Source organism: Brachionichthys hirsutus, unplaced genomic scaffold (genome assembly GCF_040956055.1).
Source record: "Brachionichthys hirsutus isolate HB-005 unplaced genomic scaffold, CSIRO-AGI_Bhir_v1 contig_886, whole genome shotgun sequence".
Taxonomy (NCBI): domain Eukaryota; kingdom Metazoa; phylum Chordata; class Actinopteri; order Lophiiformes; family Brachionichthyidae; genus Brachionichthys; species Brachionichthys hirsutus.
The window spans coordinates 65714-82987 of NW_027180363.1; the positions used below are offsets into that span (position 1 = coordinate 65714).

The 17274-nt window shown below is 41.1% G+C and overlaps 1 non-coding gene across 1 annotated transcript; it reads left to right on the top strand.

Moving 5' to 3' along the window:
• Window positions 1-227: 227 nt before the first annotated feature.
• Window positions 228-299, top strand: trnae-uuc (transfer RNA glutamic acid (anticodon UUC)). Its single transcript has one exon. It is a non-coding gene; the product is annotated as a tRNA-Glu (tRNA).
• Window positions 300-17274: the final 16975 nt, after the last annotated feature.

Below are 17274 nucleotides of genomic sequence, written 5' to 3' on the forward strand. Positions count from 1 at the left end.
GGTTCTGGGTTTAATGCCCTCACCTGGACTGAGGGATTTTGGCTCATCTTTCTGAGCCATGACTCTCAGGTGTTTGCTGACTAGTGATTTTTTTTTATTCACACAGCTGTTAATGTTCCTGGAGGCAATACTTTATTGAACCTTTATTTTTACATGTAAGATCAATCGAAGATAACTTTTCATTGACGAAGACCACCTGGAGACCTGGTTCTAATGTGCACATGTGGTCCCATATGGTCTATTGGTTAGGATTCCTGGTTTTCACCCAGGCGGCCTGGGTTAGACTCCCGGTATGGGAACAAATTATTCGTTGGCTCGTGATTATTTAAAATTCACACAGCTGTTAAGGTTCATGGAGACAATACTTTAATGAACCATTTCTAATTTTACCAGGTAAGATCAATCAATGATAACTTCTCATTGACCAAGACCTGCTCACAAGTCCTGGAGTTCCGCCCCTTGGGCTTCAGCTGGGCCGGTGACCTCCACCCATGTCCTCCCGCTGTCGACAACTCGTTAGCTCTGCAGCGGACCAATCACAACTCTGCATTCTTTTTGTGTTATTTATTGGTTGTCGATGGTTATTTTTTTCATTATCCGTTGTTTATTGGTTGTTTACCAATAAGGGGCAACTGAATTGCCCCTTGGGATAAATAAAGTTGTCTGAATCTGAATCTGAATCTGAGTTTACAAGTAATCTGAGGACAAGACTGAAAAGATCAATGCGAGCTGCTTCTGATTTGCCAGCCAAGTGATCAAGAGAAGTGATCCGAAACATTAGCACCTTTTTACATCCGGCAGCGTTCAATATTGATTCTCTGCACTGGGCTGTCTAGTGTGGACATGTGCAAACGAGAGCCCCCTTGTTACTCGCAGACACACACACACACACACGCACACACACACACACACACCTAATCACTCCTTTAAATGTATTCTTATGGTATCTATTGATAATGCTGCATAGATAAAAGGAATCTATACAGCATTATAGATTGGCTAGTTCGACTCAATTTATGAAAGCAATAAATGTATAAACGATTCTTCGCTTCTTTATTTCTCTCTCTCTCTCTCTCTCATACACATTCACAAATGCCAAAGTTGTTTGCAAGATGTTAAGGATTTTAAAAGAAAACACACAAACAATCCTCAGCGTGACAGGGATTCATCACTTTAAATTAAACCCTTCAGCCTAATCTCAGGCACTGTTTTCAAGTTGTTTATTCTACACATTAGTCTCATAAATATCAAGTTACCAAGATGCCCAAGTTCTCTGTGCTGCAGCTGTGGGATGAATCAACAACAGTGAGTTTATACAAAACAAAAGTGAAAACAGGAAAAGTGCTGATTGAGTTTTAGTTGACAGGAGTCATAAATCATGGGGATCTGGACAGTCTGGATAAAATTCAAAACAAATAAAGTAGATATTGAGGAAAGAAGTATGAGCAAAATATCCCTCTCTGCCCATATCTGCTGGGAAAGACTCAAGCCGAGCCCATTGTGTGTCTCTTTATGATCATTTCATGGCACCTTGTCGTTATTTTTGCATTTCTTTGTGGCTGTTTTTCATAATTCATCCGCCAACAGAGACAGTGCTTGTTCAATGGGCCTATTTTGTTAGACGTAAACGCGTCTTACTCTTTGTGTCACATCACAATAATTAGCATTCTGAAATGACAATGACTCATTACTCATGAAGTTGTCATGTGTCAAAACCCTGAGTGGGTTTTTTGTTTTGCTTAGTTACCATTGTAGCAAATGAACAGAAATTGAACTTTGATGAATAGCATGTATCAAAGCATCTCAGCTGTCTTAAAGTTGGTGGCACATCTTTTCTGCTTTAAGCAAGCCAGTTCCATCATTAAAACATGAACTGAACAGCAAATTAGTTTCACATCAGTTGCTTTTTATCATGTGCAGAAAAAAAATATATAATTATTATTTATGAGGAGTGAAAAGTAGATATTCTTCTCATTCGTGGAACAACAAATCTGATACCTTACTCACTGTCTGTGCAGTTTGCGATAGATAGCAGCTGTCGCAACAGGAGAGCGTGCATGACTGGATTTCCATCAGCTCGCTCATCTCTCGCTCTCATGGACGCAGCAGGAGAGGAACAACAAGCCCCATCCCAAACTCCATCGTACGAAAACAAAAGACAAAAGTTACTCACCTTGACTCATTAAAACATAGAGATGTAAGAATTTACTGATGTCAGACATCGGGAGAACGGCTCCGTTGACATTTCACGGCACTCATTTCTTTGTATTCTAAAGCTGAATTCGTATGTGAAAAGGCAGTGACAGGTGGAAGTTCTAAACAATGAGCGGATCCGTTTTTTTTTACTCTGTTAGAATAAGTTCAAATAAAATCATTCCTTTTCTCTTCATGTCTTTCTACATAACACACAATCTTTCAGCAGTTCGGCATTCAATCATAACTGCTTCATATTTGCACGGGTTTTTCCAGTTATTTCTCTTCACACTGCCCTCCGTGCTGAGTGGCAATGTTGAAAAGCACTAATGTGATATTATCCACCCTAATGGCAGACGCTGACCAGCAACTCTGGCCTGATATGCAAACCAATGAAAGTAATTTAATCTTGTCTTGCACTGAAAACTCCGTCTTTGTAGCGAAATATTCATTTCAATTTGGAACATTGGTAATGCATTTTAGAATTTAAGTGAGAAAAGGCCGTTGATCCATGAGCAAGACTTTGGAGTAGGTGAGGTTTTTAAGAAATGTGATGGTCCCTCTTAAGTGAGACTGAGATTGATAAGATTGCATCTGCTGAATGTTGTGTGCGTGGAAAATAAAATAAATATATTGATTCACTGCAAGTGAGGAGAGAAAAATACTGAGGATTTTCTTTCTTGTGCTTCATTATTCTTTATTTCTCGAGTGAACTTTCTTTAGATCCTATTAATACAGCCAGTAATGCTGAGAATACCTCACATGATTTGTTCAAACATTCATTTTGCTCAGCAGCTGCAGCGAGCAGCGCCCTAACTCAACCATGTTCACCGTTGGTCCTGCAGACCGATGCCTCAGTCCTGGAGGTTGTAAGCCTTTAGCCCAGCAGATTCCTGGTCGCTGATGGTTTATACGAGACAACCAAATGATGTCATCTCATTTCAATGACACGGAACCACGGACCCTGTTATAAGAGGCATTTTACATTTAGTGAAGTTTATTAGAATTCCAACTGCACATCTGCGCTTGGACTGAAGGCAGCTTTTATTTCACACTTGGATGCAGTTCATGTTGGATTTGGCCCACCTGTGCATAAACCCCTGAAGGTATACTTCTGTTTTTGTATTTTTTTTAACACCGACACCTGCTGATATCGACCTCAACATGTGTTGGTTAAAGCATTCCAGAAATTCCCTTTGACATGAAACTTAGTACATTTTTAATTGCTCTGCTCTTCTGCCCCGGAAAACCGGGCATGTCGAAGTATAGAGACGTGATTGCAGACAGCAATGCCAAAAGCTCTTCGATAGTCTCCATGGATCACAGCATTTGATAAATGAGGCCCGAGAGGTACGAAGTGTGTGGAAGAAAGTGAGAGTTTCACATGGTGAAATTAGATAAGACTGAGTGTTGACTTCTTTTGTTAAAGAATACTTAACATTAAGTCTGAAAATGACTGGTGTTTTTGGCCGGGCGGGAGAAATAACTAATGAAAAAAAAACAATAGAAAGTGTGAAGAGCAGAAAAATCATATTTGGACACTTGTTAAAAGAAACAAAACCAGTCTTTTCATGCCTCACCTCACAGAGATAATTATCTAACATAATAATTTTAGCAGGAGTGAAAATGGTGACAGTAATGAAATTAATGTCTTTTATAAAAGGAATTTCATATAAGTAACAAAAAAAACAAAAAAAATGATAATGACACAATGGGGTGGGAATATAGTGCAGCTTTTTGTATTTGCAAAAAAAAAAGCTGTAATCAGTGAGGGTTTCTTTTTCAAAGCCGACAAACTCCAGCATACAAAGGACACGTTAATAACAAGGCGGTTGAAAGACTGCAGGCTGCTCAGATTGAATTCAAATGAAAGGCAGAGTAATTTCACACATTGTGGGGGAATAACATGCTGCTTGGTGAATCAGCTGGAGGGTAAAATACGGCGCACCCCGTTTGATAAAGCACAGAGGCTAAATAAATCAGTGAACACTTCATAATTGTTTCAGACCAGAGTGGCAGCAGCGAGTTTCACTTTAAAGCTGAGCTTCTTCTCACAAAATTGGATGTTTCTTTTGAAAATGTCAGACAAGAGGCCGATTGCCACAACATTGCGGCATGCACACGTATACAGCTATTAAATAAATGCAACACGCGTCAACATTTGTTCATGCAGACTAAAACACGTAAATTGATTATAATTATTTTCAATTGTCAACTCTTTTGTCCAGCCACATGCGTGCCGAATCTTTAACACTACTAAGTCAGACGACTTACCAACCGTCCTTGCTCACAGTGAACTCTGAATTATTTAACGTCCCGGCATATCAGGCATTTCATCTTATCTTTTAAAAATAAGACAATTGTTTGCAATACAACCATAAATCAATTATGGCGCTGCAAAGCTAGCTGCTAACGGTGCAGCAGCATTCAGAAAGAAATCAGCATTAGTTTATTCCTATAGTCTTATTTTTCATTATTTAAGAAAAACATTTTAAATGTTTTTTACTTCCATAATTAAGAAACTGCTTGCTAACATGTTAGATACATGATATTCTGCTCTAGTGTGGAGCCATCAGAGTGTGAATTCCATCGATCCGCGTTACCTGGAAACTATTGACTGGCTGGATTTCTGTCAGAGTCTGCGAATCTTGTTATCGGTCTCACAGCAAGTAGGGCTCTCGTAGAAGTTTACAGCCACTTTAAACATTGATAGCTATATATATGTGTGTTGCCTCCTCTTCCCTGTTTAGGAGCCTTGTTCAAGACTTCAGAAGTTGTTCCGGGTTTGAGGCTTGAACTGCAACTCTGCGGTTCAATATTATATCCACACTGGTTATAGGTGGCTCTTAAGCTCGGAGCGTGAAAGCTGAAGAAAGCATGCAATACAAAGGAGGAAGGAGAAGGGAGAAGAAGGTGCTGATGATGGAAAGGAAGTAGGAAGCGAGGAAACATAACAGGAGACAGACGCTACCAATTAACTTGGTGCCAGAGTTTTTGGCTTTCTCTTGAGCTCTCACATTGACTTCAACCTTATGACCACTCATCTATAACTTGGAGGCCCATTAAAAACCTCACAAAGCCAAAAGCCTCTCATTATAACTGCTTTAAATATTCAGAACTTCTTCACAATCAGTAACTTTCTCATAACGCTTAGTTGGATGTGCAGCTGTTTTTCTGTCTTTTGGCATTTATTAATCCACAAATGTCGGGTATAGTTAGTTGTTCATTGTCTGAAACTGCGCCCGAATGCAGCTGCTGTGGGCCTTAAAGGAAGCTTTAAGCTACACACTATCTCCACGAGGTGGAACAATAACGGAACAAACAGGAGACAACCAATGATACGACAAAGACACTGGGAAGTGAAACTCCAACGGGGGTTTATTGCGTCTCACGGAAGGTTAAGAACATGTGGAGGAGGCAGGGACAAACTGGTTGTGCTAAATAAACAAAACCAGGCCCGAACCCGTCTGCCGTCTGAGAAACCCAACGTAAAGAAAAAGGCTGCCTAACTAATCTGCAAAAGGGTGAACAAAACATACAGATGTGGCATCAACCGCTAAACCAAGTGTCTCAAGACAGAAATGAACTACAGGGCAGCCTGTTTGCAGCCTTCAGTGTTATCCGGCTGCTTTTGACCCAACACAACACGGGTAGATTTTCCTCTCGAAACCACAGAGTGTTTTAGTCTTTCACCAGTTGGCACTCCCCATGTCAGGCCTGCCCCTCTCTTCCTTTCTCCCATGGATTTCTGACGAGCTGTGAAAGAGCGGCGATAGACTCCTGCAGAGCACCTTCCACGTCTCAGGGAGATTATAATCACGGGCACGACTCCTCCGCCTCCGCATTCTGGGCAATCTCATGCATGGGGCATAAAGGCCTAATGAGAAATCAGAAGTCATTCATCTGAGTAAGACTCTCAGGGTGAATTCAAAAAGCTCTGTAATCTGTAGACATTTGAAAAATAAATAAATAATAATAAAGATTAGTTCTCACCATTCAGGATAATAGTGTGTCATGAAATGTAGATTATGGTGTAATAGAATTAAATACAGGCTCGACTGGCTCCACTTGGCATGATGAGTGTCGTTTTCTCATTTTTTGCAGATAGAGATCAAACTTTTATAATTTACGCCACTAAAAACCAGCTGACAACCATCTCATCCTCCTCCGTTCTTCATCGCTCTCCACTTTATTTCGTTCCGCTGCAACAGCTCATCGCGGGTTAGGTTTGATCAGAAGTGGACTCCAGGAGTCACGGATGGACAGTCTGGTCTTTTGGTCCAATTTCAGGCTTATTTCGTTTCACACTATGTAGGGCTACAGTGAAAGGTTAAAAACAAAGAAGAATTCCATCTTCATGACTCACTCTGTCATTTCCTGTGAAATTGCTCTGAATTTTGCATTGTGACTTAATGACACCTCAAAGGAGGAAGACGCTTCTCTTCTTCGAGGAGGTGGAAGATGAGGGAATAAATTTAACTTCAGGAAACTATCAGAGAAATAATCACATAATAATAATAAACAATGAAGGGAAACGTACAATAAATGAAATGTACAAGTGACAGAAAACGAACTTGTTTTTTTTTCTCTCTTTGAAAGTTCCTGCGAGATCTTTATTCAGTTAATAATTCAGTGACAGAAACGGTTCCAGCTGCTGGTAGCGCGCATGTTTGCCTGGACAAAAAAGACTGTGCATGAAGATTTGAAGCAATTTTCCATTCTGATGGCTTTACAGCATTGCCACAGTCCATTTCCTGTTGCTCTCATCATGTCTTACTCGCTGATAATTAGACCATGTTCGCAGGACTGCACTCCCACCACACTCAGCTCTCATGAGTGACTTTGTGATTTTCTGTGGTCGCTCTATAAAACGGCAAAAACTTCCAAAAGCAACTGGACAGTTTCAAATTGGAAGAAAAAAATAAAATAAAAAATAAACTAAGAGGAGAATCAGAGATTTTACGTTGAAATGTCCTCTGACTGCTTACGGGTGAAGAATTACCATATGTGGGCACAACAGCTGCCGGGACCAGACAGGCTCGAAACACGTAATCTGAGTATTTTGCGAGAGCTCCGTGAATCAAAAGGCCAAATTGCTTTTCACGGTGGCATTTTTAAACCAAAACAACTTGTTTTTTGTTGAGTCACGGCACCGCTGGTCTTTTGATGCCGGTGGGGTATTGAGAGGGGAGAATCTGCACAGACACAAACCCGGCGTGCTCTCACATTTAAAAGGAGTGGGGTGTCCTTCAGCAGGTTAGACATGAAGCAGAGCCAAAAGCGCTGTAGAAAATCATTGATGAACTGCAGCGCTTGTTATTTCTTGTTTGCTTCGCGTAGAATTGGTGAATTACAATAAAATGAAATGAAATCTCATTTCTTGCGGACAGGCTGTTACATAACCGAGATTTGTTACTGCTTGACTGTCTTTTTTTTTATTCTGGTCACTGTACTGTCATCATCACAGAGCTTATTTTTACATTTTAGCACAGTAACTTTTATTTCAATATCTGAATTGCCCTTTCTTTGAAATCACTGCATACACCTCATTCTGTAAGACTCTGCACAGTAATATAACAATTACTAATTCATTCAAAGATGAAATGTGAATATTACAGAATTTGGACAAGAAGACTCCGTTGAATCCACACGAGGGGGGCAAAAACTCTGAATTTTTCTTTTTTGCCACCTCATTATCATCGCTCCCGTTTGCACATCGACATCTCAGGCTCTGCCTTCCCTTGCGTGTCTCTTTAGCTCCTGTCTACTTGAACCCTTAAGGACTTCAAGACTTTTCAGAGTTTGTGCAAAAGATTGCAAGAAACTTTTGCAAGATGGCAGAGTGTTTAATTTGTCTCCTTGTACATGCTATAGGAACTCAATCCCTGCAGCGCCGTGCCATAGAAGGTAAGAGAGGCAATAAGTGCACTGATCTTTGATGATATAATAAGTGCACTGTGACTTGAGCCAGTGCACCCTGGAGAGGTTTTGGTCCCTGAGGGAGAGACAACAGAGGCCAGAGTCCTGCACCATTTCAGCAGAGTTTCTGCACATCTGCGCTCTGGTGCACCATTCAGCTCCATTTCAATCATCCCACTTGTCTAAATAACAACCACAAAAAAGAACTCTTGTGCCAAATGCTCATCTAAGCTTCACGACAAGAGGATGTGGGGTTTATTCCGTGCCGTGTCACCATTAATGACATATTCATGAATTCGATGCTCCTCGCAGAGGTTTTGATGCTTTATCCATCACTTCATTTAATTACCCTCAATTAAAACACTATAAAAGAATTGCAAATAATTGCTAATGAGCTCATTTCGAGACGTGGAAACATTCAAGAGGAGATCCAGGGTTGAGGGCTATTAACCCCCCCAGGCGCGATAGATAAACCACTTCACTCCTTTATCCACTTGCTTTCCACAGACAGAACATGTTAGTTTAAAAGCCAAAAATCCACCAAGTCGATTGATATCTGCATGATTTGGGGGAACAACCGTGGAGATTAGACGTTCTGATGTTTACATGTTGCTTCAAAGAGATTAGGATTTAACACTAAAATCAGCCTCGCAGCTTCCATGAATATTGTTACAAAACTTCCACTTCATGTATCAAGATAAAGACGACTTTGCAACTTGTGAACGCTTCGCCACCTTTTTATTGCACTTTTAGAAAGGAGTTCCCATAGTGCGCCAAAGGAAATTATTCTGTACCTGCAAAGATTCAAAATGATTGATTATCTTGTCCTGAATGTTATATTATTTTTCCTGAACTGGAGCCAACTTATTTCAAGATTCCATGACAAGTAAAATTATCTTCCAGCCCAAGACAGGTAATCTCACGAGAATTGAGTCACGTTGTCCTCATTTATTCGCTGTGTTTGTGAAGCTTCTCTTTGTCCTTGATCCACGTTCTTCACTTTTTTATTCGTCTTTATTCACTTAACTTTCTGACAGATGTGTAGCAGAACGTTGGTGATCATAATTTGCATACCGCTAATTTGTTGTTCTGGCTGCCAGCAAGACACATTTACCTGCAACCTTTATCGGAGCTTTTGAACTTTTTTTAAAAATCCTGTTCAGCGTTTGGCAAATATTTTAGCACTTCTACATTTATACCTGCCTTCCTTTCAGTATACAGTGCAAATGCATTATACAGATTGATCTATGTGTGTGCATCTAATTTCTTATGTGTCACTGACGAAACAAAACAACCAATTAAAATTGCTGATTAGTGCACAACCTGTCCAAATTTCAGTAATTTACTTTGACAGGCTTATATGAACCAAATTATTTTGATTTAATTATGATTAGTGAAGCTTATTTTGATTTAATTATAATTATCTTAAAACAACAACAACAAAAAGACGTGGAAAAAAGGAATCAATTAAATGTAAGACAAGAGACCACGAGACGGACTAATGTGGACGGACACGTCACTCGTCTCAGTGTTTCCATCCAAATTAAACACTCTTCCATCTCAGTGGGCTGGATAGTGCTGTGGATTGCTGTGGGCAACCAGCTCCAGTTTTATTTTCTTCACTCAGGCACCCCACTTTCTGTGCAACCTCTCTGTGTTCCCGCACACTAATTTATACCTTTCAATTGCTACATAAACCACGTTGCTAAATAATTCAGGTGCATTTTGAACGCGTTTCCCCAAACCTCTCTCACTTGATGTGTTTTAATTGACAGCTAAAGGTTCAGGATGGCAGCATTCAAACTTTGTCTAATGGTTTCTTTCTCTGAATTTACTCAAATAAACGGTCTTAATTGTGACAGGGTTAAATCTGGAGTGATGGAGGAGACGTGGAGGAGGGAACTGCAACACTGATGCTCTATTTTCTTGATGGGGTGGGGGGGGGCATATTCATTAAAATAAATTTTGTGCTTCCTGTCCATCAGTGTGGCGAGAGGACATGGAGGAAGGGGCCTGAAGCATATGAAACTTACTTTAATGGCCTTGGAAGAGGTACACATACTGGAATTTTAAGATTACTTCCCAATAGATGTCAGTAAAAAACATTCCCACCCTCTGTTTATTTCTCATAACAATGTTGACTTGCAGAAGCCTTCAATCAACAGTTTACGCACAGACAAAAAGAAGAAATAAACCATAGGACATGAATTTAAATTCTTCTTTTGTCAACTTTTAAATGTCAGCCAAGCGTTTAGAATGAGTTTCCAGCCATGCGTCAAATGAAGAGGAACTGTTTGTTCCTCCAAGATATTTAGACACGGATTTGTCTCCCTCCCACTGGCGCATCCCCCCATTCTGCTCGACTGCAATATTCATGATTCAAGTTTTGCGTTTTCGCAGCTTGCTTTGGAGGACAGGCGCGGATCGTGCTGCAGAGGGGAGACCCAGAAACATGTTTTTTTTTTTGGGGGGGGGGGGGGGGGGGGGGGTTCAGTCTAAACAGCGTGAGAACGATGTGCCCATTTATTCGCCTCTACCGATTTGCGCTGTCCTCGGTGCTGAAACGAGAAAATCTGCGCAAAGCAGCTGTCATTTCTGCTTTCCACAACAACTATATATATATATAACATGTTAAAATGCATCTCTGTCTACTGAGCGGATCTCTTTTGTGGCGCTGTTGAATTGATTGATTAACTTGTTGACCAATAGAGCAGCTTAAGACAGTACTTGAGTCACCTGTGGTAAACAGGACCGAAAAGTCGAGGAGGACTGCTATCATTATCAAAGATCATTCTCTCTCTCTCTCTCTCTCTCTCTTTCCCTCTCCCTCTCCCTCCCTCCCCCCACCCCCACCTCCTCACTCTCTCTCTTGCAACCGAGGCGCCTCCAAAGCTCGTCTCCAGTCCAGAAGCATGTCCTCAGACATGCAGCCACGGTGCCATGAAGCGGACCGGCGGACGCCACCGGCGTGACGGCACGAAAGCAGGTAAGCCCAAACCGGAATATTCTCGGTTTCTGTTTCCTCTCAGAATAAAACGAGGGAATTGATATTATAGTCAAGCTCGTTGGCTCGACTCACTCAGACCAGGAGAGAGAGAGAGAGAGAGAGAGAGAGCGCTATAGTTTCTGTGAAAGACAGCAAGCTGTCAAGCTCGAGGACGCTCCGGCTGGAGGGAGTTGACTGTTGCCGTGAATCAAACTTTAAGACTTTTCGTGGACGGGACTGACCCTGATCCACGATCACGCAGCGCGTAAGGACTCTATTTTGTTTTTATATATATTTCAAACTTGCCTTGGTTATACTTACGAGCGTCAGAGGCGCGTTTGAGGGTTGATAAAAACGTGCCTGCTGAAATCTAAATGATGGAAACCTTTGAAGGATCGGAAGAGACGTCGGAGTGCGTAAAGCTCGAGTCTGCTCCCTGTGCCATATGTCGGACGGAGAGGAGAGGCCAACTTCACTTTCGAACAGTTTCCAGCATCACCAATACGAAATGTATGTTATGAAATCAGAAGTGTGGTTTAATCCCATTACCAGTTTTATACTATAAAAAAAGCGCTCAGCCGTGACAGCCTTTTGATTGATTACTCGGGGAAAATAGGTTCATCAATGCGCTTTGGATAAAAAAAAATGTCCTCCATAACGTTTCATTCTTGCCTGTATACAAACATATGGCTTCTTCACAGCGCTTCCGCTTCCACATTCCATCTGTCCTTAAAATCCCGATCCTCGATTCGATCAGCCATTCTCTCTTTCATCGCGTTTGATCGCAGCCGACGGGAAATGATTCAAGTTGAAGTCGTTTTCTCTTCAGATTCATAGAGCAAAGCGAACACAAAGTATTTGTGTGACATCACTGAGAACCTATTTTGGGTAAAGAGGCGATTTCGCGTCACCACAGCCAACGTGCGTAAAAGCGCATGCGAAAGAAGCTTGCGACTTGAGATGGGAGGATTTCTGCCGGACCCTTTGCCTCCTTGTTGAGCCGTTTTACGCGGATAGGATCTCACAAATTATACTTTGAATGACGCGTAGTGAGTTTTTTTTCTTTATTTGCCCATAAATCATTCGGAGGACTCAGGACACGCATTCAAAAAAGGTAAAGCCACGATTGATCAAGTTGCCTTTCTTTTATAACTCTCAGTAGTATCCTGCACATATGGCTGAGACAGAGAAGCCACTAACGTTGAGTGAGGCTTAGTTATAGTGATGATTGTGGTTTCGGGTCACTGGAACTACATCATGACATTAATAAGAAAGCGGTGAAACTAGGAATGATCAGTAATTCTCTGAGTGGAAAAAATTATTTACTTTGATTCAATGCTCAGACACTGCATCTAAATATTGGGAGGGGGCTCAATCCTTATATCTGGAGAAGCACTGCGGTGAATTTGATGGTTCTGATCCGAAAGAAGACATTTTGTTTGTGAGGATCGTGTGCTGAATATGTCTCATCAGTGGTTATCAGGGGGATTTTTTTTACTAGCATGCAGTTCATCAACATTAACTTGTGCTGAGATTCATTTGGGCTGTGGCTTGACCTGGACTGAGTCTCTGGTGGTAATTGGTTTGGTTTGAAGATTACACCTCTGATAGAACAAATGTCTCAGTATCTTGTTTCTATGTCTGGCTCTTTCCTGGTGATGCTGGTTTTGCTCACTCACTTTTATGAGCTCTAGTTGGGGATTTGATCTGGTGTGCACTCCCCAAAAGGGGAGGTGCTCTGCATTTTGCTTTACTGCCTGGAATCCATCAAAACGTTTTCATCACTTCAGCTATGTACCTTTTTTTTTTTGGACACCACTGCAGGAGAACAGGGGAAGGTTGGAGCGTTCACATTTATAGTGCAGAGTAGTTGATAAATCATTATCAAAGTAATTGCAGCTCCTCGTTGCTGATGAAAACCAAAGAAAACGACTTTGAAATGAAATTGTACACAAAAGGGACCCAGTAGCAATCAAGCGTCCACCAACACAGCACAAGCCATTTGTTTGCCTCTATATAAAAGGTTTTAACAGCCTATTACATTTCCACAGAAGATGCAATTTGTTTGGCCATGAAAAAAAACAAAACACTTTTGGTGACACAAATCAGTCAATGAGAATCAATGCAGTCACCCAAAGCTCTTGAAGCATGTTTTATATGCCTGAAATCATTTAGAACAAACAGTAAGCCTTTAACCCTTCTGCTGGCTTGTCTGTGTTTGCTATTTAAATTACAGGATGGCTCAATTGTGTTGCTTATTGAATAAAATTGAATTAGCATGAACACACTCCATTTTATTTTATCCTTAGGATATTTTTATTTAATATAATACACAGCTAGACATTAGTAACACACATGAACTGTTCTTACAATCTATTGCAGGTATGAAGATCATTAATTTTGCCTTTAACAGTTGTTTTTTTAACTGAACTTCATCCTCTGACAACTCACATTCTCTCATTTTCTAGTAGTTTACACTTAAAAATGTTTCGTTTCCGAGATTCAAAGGCACGCTTGAGTGAACTTTCACAACCTTCACAGAAAATAATGAGATCTTAAATAGCAGCGCGTTGCATCACTGCCCACCGAGCTTCTTTCTGTGCAGAGAGTAGTCTGTCAGACTTGTTGCACTCTGCTTTCATGTTTCACCCCGTTTGACTTCCCGATGTTGACGGATGACTTTTGGATGCACCGTGACTGAGCAGTTATTTGATGTTCTCCACGCATCTGAGGTTCGCCGAGCTCAAATATGTGGCTCCATCTCCAAAATCCATCACGAAATGCACTGACATTACATTAGGAATCAAGATATTATAGATCATATCGTTATACTGAGATGTGTCGATGTGCTCTGATAATAAATGATGCAGTGCATCGATTTGAACCTTATGTAATGCTTGGCAAATGGTTCTGCATGAGAACTCCCTAATTTGGCATGTTGGGGGAGAATGAATTGACCTATGCAGGGAGTATATATGTATTAATGTGTGGCACAGATTTCCAATGTTTTATGGAGTAACCAAATGACTTTGGCAGTTTGGGAATGGAAGGGAGCATTTTCTGCCATGTGTGGCGAAAAGAAAATGCATTGACATGAATAGGATGCAAGCCTTCACTGTGCTTTATAACAGCGCACGTGTACACACACACACACACACACACACAGAACGCAGAAAGACAAGAAGAGATTGAAGGGGGAGGCTCCTGCCAACGCTCCTACCAACAATGCATGCATGTTGAATTCTAAATCTGTGTTTGTGGTACTGGAAACAGATCTAGAGGCGAGGTTGCCTTTTGTGAAAAGTTAAATTTAGCCGGGGGGGCATCTCATTCCACGGACATAAGCTTTCTCTTTCTTGTAGAGCGGCTGCACAGTGCACATTAGTGAATCTGTGTAGTTGGCGCTCGCAGAAAGGACTGTATAATTACCACGCTTTCAACCGCAATGGGCTCCTCTGTTTGCACTGAGCTCCTGCTCTAATCGCTTTCCTTTTCTGAGTTCGCGCACGTATTTATTTTTATTTTTAACGCAATTAAAATGTTCTTTTTTTTTCTGCTCCGTGCGGATGAGGAAGTCCAGACAGTGTCGGCCGGGTGTTGAAGGAAGCTCTAATTGTGCACAGACAGAAGAGTGCCTCTGCCAGTGTGCGGAATTCTTTGGAGCAGATGAAAGGAGATTATGTGAAAGGGTTTATATAAAATCAAACATAAGGCATACACGTGTATATGTATGAGAGGAGGAAGGCTACCATTGAATAGACTGACAAGATGTTTTTGACTCATATTTACATCTAAATATGATTTCACCAGCTTAAAGATCCGTGCAGTAAACTAGTTGATTTCAAAGCATGCAGATTTCTACATTCCTCATGCAGCCAGTGGGGGGGGAGGGGCACACAATCTTCCCTTTAACTGTGTAAACAGATGCTGAGTGATTTCAGAGCTTCACCACGTGAAGTGGCACTAAACGTCACACGAGGTGGCATTTGATCGGAAACGACAGGAGGGAGGGGGATTCCTCCTCCAGGTAAAGATCCAGCGGACAGAGGGTTAAAAGATGTTAGCAGTGTAATTGCATTTGTAACAAAGACTTGGAATCACTGCGCTCAGCATTACTTACGGCATCGTGTCAGCATATTTCATCAACACACAAGTGTGTTCAGTGACCCACTAATTGCTCATGAAGTCTATGACATCACTTCAGAGGCTCCCTGCAGTTTGCGGTTCTGTGTGGATCCACGTTTCACATGAGTGAGAATGGATCTGGAAACCTGAACGCCGATGCACGCGCCAGTCCTTGGAGGTATTTGACAAGCTCCAGTCTTTTCAGGGGTATGGAACCATGATTTACTGTCAGTCTGTGGTTAATATATATAAATATATATTGACACCAGCCATGTGATGAAACACACTCCAACTGAAACAAATAGAAAAACCTATTAACTTATTTATCTTTTTTTTGGCCACTTGGGGGCAGCAGAAATACTTACGGCACTATAATGCATCCAAGCTGATGGAGCAACATTAGCATACATTGAGAGTCAAGGTTTTACCCACCTGGGGACATTAGTCAAATATTTCCTCTTGTTTCGGCAGGCATACAAATACTCCATTGTGTTTTCCAGCAATAATCGCTAACTTTGTCTGCTGTTTGGTGCTGGAGAGGTAAGGAACATGCAAACCGCAGGCCTATTTCCAAACATATTTACATGCAAAATAAAAAAAAAGAAGAAAATTGTATCCAAAGATTCAGAAATTTGATCATAACCATTTATGCTGTAAAATTAAATTACAGGCAACTGATACGATTTACCTCACTTGATAAATGAAAGCAAAATATACTAATCGTTCAGAATTAGTTGCATTTTGTTTCATTACTTTATTACCATTACTGCACATCTAGCATACGTTTGGTAGCGATATACAGAAACTCATTTGCATAATGAATGCACAGAAGATTTGAATGGAATTGCGACATAAAATGAAATCTGAAACTGCTCAGGTATTCAAAGTGTTCCTGCTTTTATTTAAAGCAGGTCGCCATAGTGATACTGAATACTAACCAACCAAAAGATTTATGTTTATAGCACAGAGGAGTAACATTTGCTTCGTCACTTGTATCTATTTTTAAGTATGATATGGGTTGTAAATAGTCCTTGAAATGATCATTTCTCATGCCGGATAATCATTTCCTTTTTTGCCCCAGACTTGTTTGTCTCAACATCATCCCAACATAGTAGATCCATACATTTCAATCATTGTGAAAGTGTCGCTATAGAAGAATTACACCTGCTGGTAATTTAAAAAAAAACCCAAAAAACAAACTACTCCCTGCCAGAGTCTGATGAGAGCCGACACACACATGCTGAATGTTTTATGGAGCCAACGATAATGGCGGAGAAGAAGCTTGAAGTAGTCAGCTGGAATGATCTGGTACTGAGCAGGGAATGGCTGCTTGCCATTATTGCTGGATGAGCAGCAAGACTGAGGAACACCTGAGGCTTCTGGAAGTGGAGCATATTCAGGGGGATCTCCAGAGAATTTGAGGGCATTGTCACAACTGCTGCTTCCGTAACTGAGTTTCCATAATGGGCGATTGTAAGACATACGGCCAAAAAAATAAATGAAATATAATTGAGCTTCTCCTCTGATCTATACGTTCACATCCACTCAAAGCTGAAGGTGCACATACAGAAGAGACTTCAGAGGCTGTGTAGAAATCCGTTAGGGATACATGTTATTGTGTGATTGCTTTTCCGCTCTAATTGGGAGGCTGCAGCTTCAGCATCAGGAGGAAACATCTTCCTCCGACTGGTGCGGCAACTTCTCATAAAAGGTGCCAACATGTCTGGCTCAATGACATCTCACTGTGCTGCTGCTGCTGCTGCATGCGTGGTCGTGTTGAAGTAGCCCGGTGTAACGTTTCCCTCCCATGGGCCAGGAGCGCTAACAAGCAATTCGCTAACGGGAAGAAAACTTGGTATTTCAGCGGATGGAAATCCAAGCTTGCAAAGTCTACTTTAAAAAAGGATTTGCTTGAAGCACAGGGAATGCAGATATAAGTGGAGCTTTAAATTAATTTACACAGATGAACAAAACAGAAAGAGCCCTTTCTTTTTAAAGAGGCAGAAAATGCACAAACACGGCCAAAAATTTCCCAGTGAGACTTTGGTAGA